We start from the raw sequence: 14,328 nt of genomic DNA, 5'->3' as shown, positions 1-14,328 counted from the left end.
AAACTCTGGGGGTTGGGAAAACCCAAGTTAGCTCAGATCCATGGGGTATGGGGAAAGCCCACTGACCAGGATTTGTAAATCAAAGGTCAGCCATGGTGGGGGGGTTCTTAAAGGGACCTCAACCTCTATCACTCCCAGGAAATTGAGAACCTAGTAATACTTTTTTTAATAAGAAGACAATTAATTTAAAAGTTGCCAAATTAATTGTACTAATTGTAACAAAAGATTCTGGGATGGGTTGTTGCTCGTCTTCCAGCAGTGGGAGAGCTGGTCTTTTTTAAGCCAAAGTCTGTCCTAGGTCACAATTTGTTGAAGCAAAAACCATTCAGTGATTAAGATTTAGTAAGAAATGAGGACATTCTCCTCCCCCATACAAAAAAAAGAGCTCTTTTACTGATTTATAAATTTTGGAAGGGAAAGACTCTCAGGGTTTCTGGCATGAGCAAAAACAATTACTATTTACCCTCTGAGCCAACAAAACCCAAACAATGTCCAACTGAGATTTGGGCCAGGACCCATTATTGGTCAATTTGTGACAGCTACAGTGATTTGGGTTTAAGGAATAGTCAAGTAGGTCCATTTAAAGTCAAATAGGTTTTATCAAATCCTGGTTTAATAAAGCTTTATTTTGAGAAATTTACATTCTTTTCCAAAGAGCACTCTTATGAGGAAGTGAAGAAAGAAGGAAGGAGAAAAAGGGAGGGAAAAGAGGAAGAAAGAAAGGAAGGGAAGCAGAGAGGAAAGAAGAAAGGAAGGAAGGAAGAAAAGCAGGGAGGGAGGGAGGAAAGGAGTAAGAAAGAAAGGAAGGGAAGAAAGGAGCGAGGAAGGGAGGGAAAGAAAGATGGAGAAAGGTGATGAGGAGAAACTGAGGCTTTAAGCCAATATGGATCAGCATCTTTTCTGGTGGTGTGGTTACCTCTCACTCCTTCCCTAAAGTACAAAGGGCCAGGTTTGTATAGCGAATAAATTCAGTACTCAATGCTGTGTTCAGACAAAGTCTTTATTGATAGTAAAGGGATAGACAGGTATTTGGCTTCTAGAAAGACCAAACTGCCTGGCAAGGGGACGCCAGTTGGTGGGCACAAGGCAAGGATACCGAGTGCAAGGAAAACAATTTTAGAGATTCATTTTATACATAACCAGGGTCATAAAGCAAAGTTTGCATAGAGATGTTATCCAAGAGGTTCCGGAGAGATTTGTAAATAAGACAAGAGTTTCTAAAATTCTATTAATTATTTGTGTCTCAAGTTATCTCCTTTAACCTCTCCTCAGATAGGAATTTCCTGTTACTTATTTGTTTCTTGGGATATCTCTTTTTGACCTTATCAAAGGAAGGGAAGAATGGAGAGAAGGTTGTGTCCTCTGTAGGGCTGCTGCTATTGTTGTTTATCCTTAGTTCTCAAAAAGCATCAATGACATCAGGAAGATGATAGCTTGATGTTCAAGTGAATTGGAGTGAGATAGAATTGTCCAAAGTCACCAGCTTTACTCTTTCCTCCAGAGCTGATCAGGATGATTGGAGAAGGCCCTGGGATGTGATTTTTAAATACACTGAATAATCAATTTCACAACAGTGCATATTAAATAGTTTATAGTAAAATATGTTTGTAATTCAAGATATACTCAATACCCAGGTAGTAATTCTAAATTAAATAGTAAACCCAAATAAAATTGACTTTTTCCATTCAGGTAACACAATTTATTTCATAAATCAGTCTCTTCTAAGGAAATTGATTGCACCAAAATTCTTTTTGTCAAAACAGAACTGAAAAAGTTTCTGATTTAGTTTTAATAATTCATAGAATACAGTTTGGTCCCATATGCTACTGCTGTATCATACTCAACTATTCTTACATTTTTTGGGAAAATTTGATGATTTTATTTTACAAATACATACATACATAATATATATATGTATATATATTATACATATATATGTATATGTATGTGTATACATTTAGGAACAGGTAGATATCAGGCCAAATAGTCTTCTACTTAGACATTTAGAATGTAGAAAGAATTAAAATTCTAGGCTAAATACCTCAAATCTTATACCTGCATCTTATTGTAATAACTCAGATGTGTTCCAGTATTAACTTATAAAATAAAGATTTCATACTGTGTTCATATTGATCACCTGCCATAATTAAAGAAATTTTCCATAAAAGGAGAATTAGGGGCATGGTTATAGTAAGGGAATAATGCTTCCCTAATTTCATGTCATCTCAGGCTGTTGTTGTTGCTTATTCTTCATTTTCCCAGAGAACTATGTCATCAGGGAGGTGATACCTTGACTTGCAAGTATATTTAAGTGAGGGAGTGCTGTTCAATGTTACCTACCAGCCTTACTTTCTCCTCAGGAACCATTTGGACTCAGTGGCCAGATATAGATCAAGATAACTGGAGATAGCTCTGGATGTAGAAAGAGACTTTGGCCTTTTTAAGTTAACTTTAACAGATGTCATTTTGACTGAAGCAATACCCAGTCAATAATTAAAACTGGGTAAGAAATGAGGCAGAGAATGGCTTCTTTCACCTAGTAAAAAAAATCAGTTTGAGAGGGAAAAACCATCAGGGTTTCGGGCCCAAACAACAAAAATTGCTAATTATGTTCTGTCTGAGACAATCAGGGCTGAAACAATGACCAAGTGGAGATTGGCCTGGGATTTATTATCGATTTTCCAATGAGAATAAAGCACAGGCTAGCAGTGATGACTCTCCCCACAACTGGCGCAGGCTCAATGTGGTGTAACAAACATGAATTGTACATGCAAATAATGATATAACAAATAATATGAATTAACAGAGTGTTGCAAAAAATTTCCAGAAGTCCCAGAAAGAGGGTATATAAATAACAATCACACATACACCTCCTTCAGCAGCCAAAAGATAGTCCAAGACCAATCTATTGTCCATTACTTCACGTGTCAGAGAATCCAATAGTTCCTATAAGTTTTTGAAGTCCTCCACCAGTCTTTTTATGTGTTAGGGAATCCAATGACTCCTATAGATTTTGAAGTCCTGCAACACACAATAGTCTTATACTAGAAATTCCTAATTATCATAAATAAGTTCTTAATTACCACTACACTCTAGTCCAAAAAATGTTTATAAATATAATGATATTCAGTTTTCTAAATGAAGCAATGCAAAAAAAGTCCAATTAAATTATTCTTATCATAATAACCCTTAATAACAACTAATAATCTTATAATTTTCTTAATTGATAGTAAATAAATTTAAATGAAATTTTCTCTTTACAATATACAAGAATTTAAGAATAAACAGTTTTCGAATTTTTTTTTTCCATTTACTAGTTAAACTTATAATGCAACAATATCCAGATTAGAAAGAAGTTGTAATCCTAATAGTATGTCTGGGCAGTATCATAAACAATATCATAGATTTGAAACATAAATCAAAATCCATTCCTAGTCAAGTTAATCCAATTCAGTTGAATGCCTCTCTAAATTGCTTTAAACAAAAAATCATTCTGAACAAATTTAAATGGAACTTACATAAAACTGATCTATAAATCTTCTCATTCTAATTAGATGCTTTTAAGTTTAAGCTTTAAAGAATTTATACTACATTACCATCAGAATTGAAAAAAATTTATAAACATGTCAAAACATCTTATTAGAGAAAAACAACAATTTTTTTCATTATTATGATCCATATAAAATAAAATGCTTTTTATGCTGAAAGTATAACATATTATTAATATAAAAATTACAAGAGAATATTTTTCTAACAATGTTAATGTTACCAAGCTGAACCATATAGACATATATTTAATTTTATATTAATGAGATACATATGAAGTTTTAGCATTTAAAATTCACATCTGTGATCATTAGAATCTAAATTTAAACTGTGTTGGGCTAAAATATTTTAAGATTCTAGTTGGAGGTTCTTAGCTTAGGCAAAAAAAAAGACTTAAGGAGTTTGAGCTGATGCTGGCAGGATATGTTCTAATTTCCCCAGGCAGAAACCTATTGAGAGTCTTCACAGAAGAATTACTGAAATAATTCTCAACTTAAACAACATAAGGAAACATTGATGGTCCTATATAATTGTCACAGTTCACAATAACCAATATTTTCACCATAACCAAAATTTATATGCTGTTTAGTCTATAATATAGGCTTCCTACAAATCATCCTGAAAGGTGGGTGGACATGACTGTCAGATGCTTATCTAACCTTACTTGTAGGAGACAAAAAGCTACAAAAAAATTTTAGGACAAAGTGATCCAGTGGTTAGAAAATGAATAATAATAATCATCACCATGATTATTATTATTAAATCATAATCCTAATAAAAATATTTTCCTTTGTAATTTTTAGATCTTAGCTAAAATCAAGTCATATTTTTTAAAGTTTATTTTTAATACACATTGTTTTATGAATTATGTTGGGAGAGACAAATCAAATGGGAAAAACCATTGGAGAGATAAAAAAACAGAAAAAAGAAGTGAACATAGCATGTGTTGATTTATATTTGGTATCCTTAGCTCTTTCTCTAGTTGCAGATAGCATTTTCTGTCCAAAGTCTATTGGGATTCCTTTGGATCACTGAATACTGAGAAGAACCAAGCCTTTCGTAGTTGATTATCACACATTCTTGTTTTTATTGTATACAATGAATTGCTGGTTCTTCTTGTTTTGCTAAGCATCACTTCATGTAAACCTTTCCAGGTCTTTCTATTATCAGCTTTCAGATGCCCTAGTTTACCACATTGAAAACACTGGCAAGTTTTTCTAGAAGTCCTTTGCCAGGAGGGACCCTGTCTTTCCATGTTCATCGTAGTCTGGGTGTAAAAATTATTTGTTCCCACTGTAGCACAGTGTCTTATGATCTCCTCTAAAGGAGCATCTTTGTCTAGTCCCCATATAATTCTTTTGCAAATCTCATTGGCATTTTCCTTAGCCAGATGTCTGGTCATTATTTCTGTAGCTGCATTTTCTCCAATAGTTCTTTTGACAGCAATTTGCAGACATCCCACAAAATCTGCAAAAGGTTCATTGGGACCTTGCTCTATTTTAGTGAAAGCCTTCTCCCCCAATCTTTCTGTACGGGGAGGGAACCCCAAGCTTTTATTGCAGCCTTAGCAATTTGCTCATACACTGTCATGCTATAATTAATCTGTTCTGAATTCTCTCCATACTGACCTTCACCAGCTAGTCGATCAAAAGTGAATTGTGTGTTAACTCTTGTTTCCAAATTTCATTTGACTTGGATCTTACATAATTCATGAAACTCCGCAAGCCACAACAAATTTTGTCCAGGTTCTAGACATGTCCTTGCTATGGATTTCCAAGCATTCGGGGTTAGGACTTCATAAGACAAACTATCTAATAACATTTTAACATAAGCTGATGTAGCTCCATAAAGAGTACAACCTTTTTTCAAATCTTTAATTTTATTCAAATCTAAAGGTGTATATCTTCTCCTTTTTTGACCTACAGAGTCAATCTCTTCAATCACAAGATATGAATGTGTAAAATCACTTATATTATGTCCTTCTCTCTTATCTTTAACCAATGCTTTTTCTAATCTTGTCATAGGCTGCTTCACAGGTGATTCTGTTTGTGTCACTGCCTCTTCCCCTCCTCCTTCTTGCTCCACCCCTGAAGGATTAATTGAGGAAGGAGATGGGAAATGCTCCTGTTGCTCAGAATTGTACTTAACTCCATTGTTATCTGATTCATCCTTTTCCGCTAGTTTAGTTGGATCCTCCCCCTCTGGCTCTTTCTTCTTTTTCTTTAATCTAACACTAAAATAATTTCTTAAAGTCACTTGAATTAATTTGTATGTATGAAGTGTATCTTTGGAAATTAAGTTTGGTTTGGAATTGTAGTGTTTACCTAATTGCTCTCCTACTAATTTCCACTCATCTGGATCTATTTCTTTTTCCTTAGAGAACCAAGGAGATGTGTACTCTAGAGTTTTTAAAAGTTTAGTGATATCATCCAAGGTTATAATTAAACCTTGATTTTTTTATCAGTCTGACCAAGTTTTCGGCACATCTTCCTTCAACTGAAAAGCAGGCTGTTTTCTAAACATTTACTCCATTTCACTGAAATTCTACTTTAGCTCTTTAACAAAGTTTCCTTGTTACTCATGCTTATTTCTGGGTAAGAGAGACTTTTCCACTGGAATCAGGATCTTGTCAGTCCCTGTTTGGGCGCCAAAATGTGAAGGTTCGGGCTAGCTCCTGTGAAAGGCTGCGAATCAGTCCATGCCCCGTGTTGGGCGCCAAATGTAATGTTCTAATAGTCTCTTCAATTATAATTCTTCTCTGAGAGGAGGATTCTTTTCTCTGTGAATCTTTTCATCTGTGAGCAGGTTTCTTGGGAAGCTTCTGGAACCTTCCCCTCCAAAACTGTGGGATTCCTGGACTTACGAATCCATGAGACGTCTTCTCTTTGACTTAATCCTTTGTTTTGAGGTTTTTCTCTTTTTCTGTCTCTGTCTGATGGACAACGCGTCCATTACAACACCTTGTAATCCTAACAAGCTTGTTCTATTATTTTTTTTATAGAACAATAATATTCCATTACCTCATGTACCACAACTTTTTCAGCCATTCCCCAGTTGATGGGCATCTACTCCTTTTCTCATTCTTTGCTACCACAAAAGAGCTGCTACAAACATTTTAGCACACGTGGGTCCTTTTCCCTCCAAGTTATTTTACTTTAACATGAGCATGGGGTTATATATTGAAGTCTTATTTTTTTTTAATTTAAATTTAAAATTTCCTCAAGTTACATGCAAAAAAGCTTTTTTTTTTTTTTTGTTATACATATATGTTAATTTTTTTAAACTTATTTCCTTATGAATCATGTTGGAAGAGAAAAATCAGAACAAAGGGAAATACGATGAAAGAGAAAAAAAAAGTGAATATTGCATGTATTGATTTATATTGTCTCCATTGTTCTCCCTCTAGATGTAGATAGTGTTTCAGTTCAAAGTTTATTGGGATTGCTTTAGATCACTGAACCACTGAGAAGAACCAAATCTGTCACAGTTGATCAATACACAATCTTGCTGTTATTATGTACAATGTTTTCCTTGTTCTGATCATTTTGCTCAACACCAGTTTGTGTAAATCTTTCCAGGCAGGCCTTTCTAAAATCAGCCTTTTCATCTTTTTTTTTAGAACAATAATATTCCATTATGTTCACTTACATAATTTATTCAACCATTCCCCAATTGATGGGCTCATTTTCCAATTTTTTGCCACCATAAAAAAAGCTGCTACAAACATTCTTGTACATGTATGTGCTTTCCCCTCTTTTATGATTTCTTTGGGATACAGACCCAATAGTGGCATAATTCTAGATTGCTCTCCAGATAGATTGAATCATTTCACAGCTCCACCAACAATGTATTAATGTACCAAATTTCTTACATCCCTTCCAACATTTATTATCATTATCTTTTCCTGTCATCTTAGCCAATCTGAGAGGCATGAGGTGGTAGCTCAAAGTTGTTGTAATTTGCATTTCTCTGATCAATAGTGATTTAGAGCATTTTTTCATATGTCTAGAAATGGCTTTACTTTCTTCATCTGAAAATTGTCTGTTCACATCCTTTGACCATTTATCATTTGGGGAATGCCTTGATCCTTATAAATTTGACTCAGTTCCTTATATATGTTAGAAATGAGGCTTTTAGCAGAAATACTAGCTGTAAAATTCCTTCCCCTTCCCCCCCTTCAGCTTTCTATTTCCCTTCTAATCTTACATGCATTAGTTTTGTTTGTGTAAACCCTTTTTAATTTAATTAAAGTTGTCAATTTTGTATTTCATAATGTTCCTTCTATCTAAATCATGTATCCATTTTGACCTTCTTTTGTTATGATATGTGAGATGTAAATCTATGTAGAGTTTCTGGCATTATTTTTAAATTTTTCCTGTAACTTTTGTGAAATAGTGAGTTCTTATCCCACAAACTGGGGTTTTGGGGTTTAATCAGACATTAGATTACTAGAGTCATTGATTATTGTGTCATATGATCTAATCTAGTCCACTGACCTATAACTCTATTTCTTAGCAGTACTATATGTTTTTTAAAATAGCTTTTTATTTTTCAAAATATAATACTTACCCTTGTAAAACTTTGTGCTCCAAATTTTTCCCCTTCCCTTTTCCTCTTCTCCCTCCATTCCTAGACAATAATGCTAGACCATTGTCCTTTGCTTTAAAAAAAAAAATACTCAATTCCCTTGATATTCTTGACCTTTTGTTTTTCCAGATGAATTTTGTTATCATTTTTTCTTGCTCAATGACATAATTTTTTGGCAGTTTGGTTTGGCACTAAACAAGTAGATTAATTTAGGATAAAATTGTTATTTTTATCATATTAGCTCACTGTACAATGAGCAATTGATATTTTCCCAATTGATTAGGAAAAAAAATTATGAGTATCAAAAATGAAAAGGATGAATTTACCATCAATGAAGAATAAATTAAAACAATAATCTGGAAATATTTTGTCAAATTGTATGCCAACAAATCTGACAGTCTAATTGCAATGTTTGAATATTTACCAAAATATAAATTGCCTACATTAACAGAAGAGGAAATAAATTACTTACTTAATCACATTTTAGAAAAAGAAATTGAGCAAACCAGTGATGAACTACCTAAGAAATAACCTCTAAGGCCAGATGGAATTTATAAGTGAATTTTACCAAACATTTAAAGAATGATTAATTTCAATACTATATAAACTATTTGGAAAAATGGTCAAAGAAGGAGTCCTGCCAAATTCCTTCTCTGACACAAATATAGTGCTTAAACCTAAATCAGGAAGAGTCAAAACAGAGAAAGAAAATTACAGACCAATTTTCCTAATGAATATTGATGCAAAAAATTTCAAATAACAGAGATTACAATAATTTATCATCAAAATAATACAATAAGTGGGATTTATATCTGAAATGAAGGGATGATTCAATATCAGGAAAACTATCAGTATAATTGGCTATATCAATGACAAAACTTAAAGAAATCATATGATAATCTCAATAGATTCAGAAAAAGCTTTTGATAAAAAAAACATTGGAAAGCATAGAAATAAATGGAGTTTGCCTTAAAATAATAAGCAGCATCTATCTAAACCTATCAGCAAGCAATTTTTGTAAAAGGGAGAAGCTAGACACAATTGCCAATAAGATCAAGAGTGTCCATTATCACCACTGTTATTCAATACTGTACTAGAAATGTTGGCGTTAGCAATAAGAAAAGAAAAAAATGTTAAAGGAATTAGAGTAGGTAATGAGGAGATAAAACTAACACTCTTTGTAGATGGTATGATGGTATATTTAGAGAATCCTAGAGAATCATCCAAAATCTATTTGAAAATGCTGGAACTCTGTCTTCCCAGAAATTAGCTGGAGCCAGATCACTAAACGTCTTTATTCTTGATCTTTTATAGTCAAGGTCAGGGGCTTAGGCCTAGCAACCTCACACACACCTTCTACCCTCAAACGCCGGAGAGACTAACTCAGCGTCTGCATCTCAATTCCTCTTCCTTCTCCTACTCCTCCCACACACGTCACTTCCCCCTCTTTGTCTCACATGCTTAGTCTTATGTGCTTCATTATCCAAGTGCATTGCTCAGTTCTAGCCCTTTACATCTCTTGCTTTCTTTTGTTTTAGACCACAGGTGGTCGTGCCATCCCTGACTTTTCAGGGAGTTGAGAACCCCAAAAAGGAGGTGATCACGCCCCCATGACTTTTCAGGAGGGGAAATGAAAGTACTAAAAAGGAGATAATCACATCCTCTCTGACATCTCAGGAAGGGACATGAAAAGCACAAAAGAGAAGTAGGGATTGCTAGCAGGTTTCTGGGTTGAAGGGCCTTATTAGAGACAAGTATGCACAAACCCATCAGCATGGGAGTTATTACACAAGCACATAGCAATAACACAGAGGCTATTAGTGATGACTCTCCCCACAGTCAGTGCAGACTCGATGTGGTGTAACAAACAGGAATTGTACATGCAAGTAGTGATATAACAAACAATATAAATCAACACGGTTTTGTAAAAGATTTCCAGAAGTCCTAGAAGGAGGGTATGTAAACATCAGTCACATATACGCCTTCTTCAGCAACCAAGAGATAGTCCCAAACCAATCTATTATCCATTACTTCACATGTTAGGGAATCCAATGATCCCCACAAGTTTTTGAAGTCCCACATCAGTCTTTTTATATGTTAGGGAATCCAATGATCCCTACAGGTTTTGAAGTCCAGCACAGTCTTATGATGCCTCAGAGAATCCAATGATTCCTGAGGACTTTCAATCCTACAATAGTCTTATGATGCCTCAGAGAATCCAATGATTCCTGAGGGTTTTCAAGTCCTATAACGGTCTTATCACATCTCAAAGAATCCAATGATTTCTGAGGATTTTCAAATCCAACAGTTTTTGATGTTCATGAGTCAAACACCATAACTGCCAGATTCTTTCAGTGGTGGGCACAGTCAGCAATGGAACCACCTGATGTTTCTTGGGTCTTCTCCTTCATTTTAAGGGTCTGCTCAGTCTCTCTCCAATGGATAAGGTGAATACGGCTCGTTGGCACCCATCTGATTTCTTTTCCATCTGTGGAGATACAAGCAAACCCTCTCCCCCAAGCAGTTAACCTATCTGGTCCCTCCATTTACCACTTTCTGGGTCTCTCCACACCACCTGGCGATTATCTAAAGACAGTGGAGCTGCTTGCACTGGACACTGCTCTTCTGGTGGGTTATAAAACCTGTCTGCCAGAGCCAGAGCATCTTTGTCAAAAATTTAAAATTAATGGTATAGAGAACTAAATTTAGAAGTTCTCTAGGGTTACCCGTGGCTCCCCCTTTCTTTTGTTTCTGGAGGAGTGTCTTAATATCTCTGTTTCTTCTCTCTACTATTGCCTGCCTTTGAGGATTAAAAGGTATGCCTGTGGTATGTAAAATCTTATACTGTGCACAAAAGTGTGTAAAATGTTTAGACGTATATGCAGGTCCATTGTCTGTTTTTATTGCTTGTGGCACACCCATAATTGCAAATGCTTGTATAAGGAATTCAGTGACCTCTCAGGCTGTCTCTTTTGCTGCTGGCATTGCAAATATGAATCCTGAAAAGGTGTCTACCACAACATGGATAAAAGATAGACAACCAAAAGATTTATAATGGATCACATCCATTTGCCAAATTTCATTAGGTCTCAAATCACGAGGGTTCTTCCCTGGAGAGAGTGTAGGAGCATGGAAAGGAAGGCAAGCTGTACAGGCTTTTACTATGCTCCTAGCTTCTTCTCTTGTTATTCCAAATTGCAAACGTAAAGCTCGGGCAGCCTGATGATATTTAGAATGAGATTCTTGTGCTTCTTGAAATAAAGGAGTACTGGCCAACATGGTTAGAAGGTTATCTGCCTTTGAATTACTATCAAAAATAGGACCTGGAAGTCCACTATGGGAGTGGACATGCAAAATATAAATCTTACCTGGATGCTTTCTCACTCTCTCTTGAAGTTCCTTAAAAAGCTGATATATATATTGGAGGCTACAAATTTTATTTAGGCTGTGGCAATTCTTAGTCTTACATGCTTCATTATCCAAGGGCATTGCTCAGTTCTAGCCTTTTACAGAAACAATTAACAACATTAGCAAATTTGCAGTATATAAAATAAACCCACACAAATCATCAGCATTTCTATATGTTACTAATAAAGCCTCGCAGCAAGAGATAAAAAGAGAAATTCTATTTAAAACAACTGTGTAGCCAAAATAAAATATTTGTATGTCTATCTGCCAAAACAAATCTAGAAACTATATGACTATAATTACAAAAAACACTTTTCACATAAAGTCAAATCTGAACAACTGGAAAAATACCAATTGCTCATAGGAAAGCTGAACTAATATAATAAAAATGACAATTCTACCTAATTTAGATCTAAAATTCTTAAGATATTGACATCCTACTCATTTGTCAATCTGCTACAAAAGCAAGTACTCAACATTACTTTAAATCATTAGGAGGTCTACTAAGATTTTATAATTCTGCCTATCACAGATGAGGACATTTTAAAGTGTTTCTTGCTATGCCAACTTCACAGAAAAGTATTATTATTGTCTCCTATATTTAAAAAAAATTCTTTTATAACATTTATATCAGTCTTTTAACAATTAAGTCCATGACCCAAAAAAGTGAAGAAGAGTTTTCTTTTCTAATATTCCTAATACAATGAATTATGAAATTAATGTTAGTCATTATCTTTATACAAATTACAAATCAAATAACTGAGATAACAGCTTAAACTATACAAGTAATAAATTTTCTGGTCCATATAATAAAATAAATTTTGACTAATCAAAAGCAGCTTATTGGAAGAAACACATTTAAACCATAATACATTTAATTACACCTGGATCTATTTCCAAATAGTATCATATAGAATCTCAATATATAATTTCAATTATTTAAGTTTTTTAATACAAAACCTATTCCAAGCATTTTATATTATAAATTCATTATTTCCACCTAATCCAGTGCTAAAGAATTTTAAAGTTACTGTAATTTATTCCAGTTCTTACACTTAGGAACATTTTGCTTATCAAATTTCTCTTAACTCTAGGCAACTTTGTCTATTGACTATCAAATCAAATTATGAAATGTTCATTCTCAATCTTTCTACTTAAATAGAGTCTAACTTCTTTACATCCTCTCAACATGTCTGAAGCCAGAACAAGGGTATGCAGAGCAACTGGTCAGAGACAGTAGGGGATTGGAGTGGGCTTGCTATTGCCTGTCTGCTGTGTACATGGGTGTCCTACATTTGTCCCTAAACCTTAAATACATTCCATATTTTCTGTTCAGCCTTTATTTCTCTTTTCAAATCTTCAAGACCTATTACTCAAATTACACCAACTTTCTTTTACATTTCAACCATATCATCCATGTCACACTTATTAGATTGGCTAAGATGACAGGAAAAAATAATGACAAATGTTGGAAGGAATATGGGAAAACTGGAACACTAATGCATTATTGGTAAAGTTGTCAACTGAGTCAATCATTCTGGAAAGCAATTTCAGTAATGCTGAAAGGACAAACTGTGCATACCTTTTGTTTAGCTCTCTTTGTAGAAATAAGGAATTAGAAATTAAGTGAATGCTCATCAATTGAGGAGTGGCTGAGTAAGTTATGGTATATGAATGTAATGGAATATTGTTGTTCTATAAGAAATGATGAGCAGGCTGATTTTAGAAAAGCCTGGAAAAACTTACATAATCTAACGCTGAAAGAACTGAACAGAACCAGGAGAACATTGTACATAGTAATAGCAAGATTATATGAACAGGAATTTGTTAGGGTCAAGGGCAAATCTCAAGAGTAGAGTTTGAGGCACTAGGAGGCTTACTCTGCCTGAGCCCAATAGGGTGTTGATGGCATTGAGTAAGCCTCATCCAACGAGGTGGAAGCCCTCCTCACTCTTGATTGATTATGCACCTGGCTCTGACACACTCTGACACTCTCTGACACATGATCAGGGGACTTTAGAAAAAGGAGTTGCAGAAAGGGGAGGGGTATAGATTAGATTCATTATGCTTTAGGATTAAAACATTAGGATATAGGGAACTATATGTAATAAAGGAGTAGAATAAAGATTTGTTGCTGCATATTCGTGTGTATGGGGTGTTCTGTGGGGGACCTCTTGAGGTCGTTCTTTGATTCAGATAATTGAAGCTGTGACGAGGAAGACCTGAAGTGAGCAGCGGAAGTTAACGGGAATTCCAATAGAAATGGGATGGAAAATGTCATTGGCATCCAGAGAAATAACTATGGAGACTAAATGTGGATTGAGGCACATTATTTTCAACTTTTTTTGTTTTGGTTTTTTTTCCTCATGTTTTTTTCCCTTTTGATTTTTTTTTTTGCACAGCATGACTAAATAAGAAATTAAGATTTCATATTAGAATTACAAGCTCACTCAAATCTAACAGGCCTGAGCTTCTAAATTATAGGAACTAGACTGTTCCATAAACTCTGTATGTCCTTGACAATAGATACCAGGAACTAGCCATTCTTGGAAATGCTTATGCTTAAGGCTGGGTGGCTTCCTCCCTGTGCATATGCAATTGATAAGGAAACTTGTCCAGCTTCTAGGGTTTGGAATGAGTCAACATGAATATATAGATAAGTTTTGGCAGGGAGCCTTCTTTGTCTGAAAACATATAAAAAGCCCGAGTTCTAAACCATAGTTGAGCTTCACCTGTGGGAAGGACTCTTTGCCTGGGAAAATCTTTACACAATTCAAGTTGATTGAA

This window comes from Sminthopsis crassicaudata, chromosome 1, assembly GCF_048593235.1.
Source record: "Sminthopsis crassicaudata isolate SCR6 chromosome 1, ASM4859323v1, whole genome shotgun sequence".
Lineage (NCBI taxonomy): Eukaryota > Metazoa > Chordata > Mammalia > Dasyuromorphia > Dasyuridae > Sminthopsis > Sminthopsis crassicaudata.
Note: the sequence above shows the minus strand (reverse complement) of the source record.